The sequence below is a fragment of the Propithecus coquereli genome, unplaced genomic scaffold (genome assembly GCF_000956105.1).
Source record: "Propithecus coquereli isolate 6110/MARCELLA unplaced genomic scaffold, Pcoq_1.0 Scaffold67, whole genome shotgun sequence".
In the NCBI taxonomy this organism is placed as follows: Eukaryota; Metazoa; Chordata; class Mammalia; order Primates; family Indriidae; genus Propithecus; species Propithecus coquereli.
The window spans coordinates 7,749,638-7,751,364 of NW_012152729.1; positions in this window are offsets into that span (position 1 = coordinate 7,749,638).

Genomic DNA, 1,727 nt, shown 5'->3' on the forward strand with positions numbered 1-1,727 from the left:
AGACAGCTTTTATTTCCAGTTGCAAATCTGGCTCTTTAGTAGTGATTTCCTAATGTGCTTTCCTGAAAAATATTCAGAAGGCTCATGTTAGGTTCATGGAAATGTACATGAATAATAAGGGATGCCATGGTCACAGAAGAGAAAATTGCTGGAAGTTTACTTCTCATTTGCCGCCTCAGTATATATACTGTGCAACATATACACAGACATTTCTATATTCTGTAGGTTTGAGTGGGTGTGCAAATGTAGTTTATTTTAGGAAGTGATCTTCAGGATTAGTGAGGTATTAGAAAGGGTGATGAGGGAAGAAAAACCCAATCTAAAAGTGCATTATCAAACTGGTCATCACTATAGGCCCCGGGAGTCTATGTCTTTGAGAACAACTAAGAATCCTTGGAGAAGGCTACTCTCAGTTGTGGATGCAGGAGACAAAAGGAGGGCATATTTATCTACTAACGTGGTTTTTTTTTCCCCCTATGAGTTAAAGATTGACCATAGGACGTTAATTCCATTGCTCAATCAGTGTTGTACTGCATAGGAATAGGTATGTTCAGACATCCCATCCTGTGACATCAGAGAAACCCTAGGACAGCAAGAGAAAGATATGTGGCCCAGGTGAAACAAGCTGCTCTACTCCTGGAAAGTTTGTCATTGCAGCAATGACTGCAATAAACGGTGAGGCATGAGAGAAACATATACTCGTAGATAGAACATTCACATGCAAACATCCATATGCAAACTCAGTCTTTTTCCAGAAGTATTTCTCTGACATATTAGACATTGTAAAGTGCATATGTGCATTGCTGCATGGACATGCACAAATACAAATAATTTCTGTGATTTATTTTCCATGGTGTAAACCAGGGGTTAGCAAATATTTTAGATGATATCTTAATTTAAAATGTGTAATTACATCGGCATTACCTGGAGTCATCTTGGTACAGTAAAGTAAAGAGTACACATGAGTGGATTAACATTAATTTAGATCCATAATCAGGGTCTAAATTCTCATTTCTATATGATAGAGAGACAAATTATAAATTCTTTAGACTTTGCAGGTTATAAGGTCTCTGTTGCACCTACTCAGCTCTTCCATTGCAGGACAAAAGCAGCCATAGACAATATATAAACAAATGGGTGTGGCTTTGTTCTAATAAAGAAGATAGACAAATGGCCAATAAACATGAAAAAATGCTCAATGTCACTAATCATCAGGGAAATGCAAATTAAAACCACAATGAGATATCACCTTATACCTGTTAGAATGGCTTTTATTAAAAAATCCAAAACCAATAGATGCTGGCATGGACGCAGGAAGAAAGGAATACTTATATACTGTTGGTTGCACTGCAAATTAGTACAACCTCTATGGAAAACAGTACGGCAATTCATCAAATCAGTAAAAGTAGACCTATCATTCAATCCAGCAATCGCACTGCTGGGTATCTACCTAAAGGAAAATAAGTGATTTTATCAAAAAGGCACCTGCACTTGAATGTGTATTTCAGCACAATTCACAATTGCAAAGATGTGGCATCAACCCAAATGCCCATAAATTTATGAATGGACTAACAAAATGTGGTATATGTGTAGCATGGAGTACTACTCAGCCATAATAAAGGATGAATTAATGCGTTTTGCAACAATTTGGATACAACTGGAGACCATTATCCTAAGTGAAGTATCTAAAAAAATGGAGAAACAAACACCACAATTAAATCGGAACT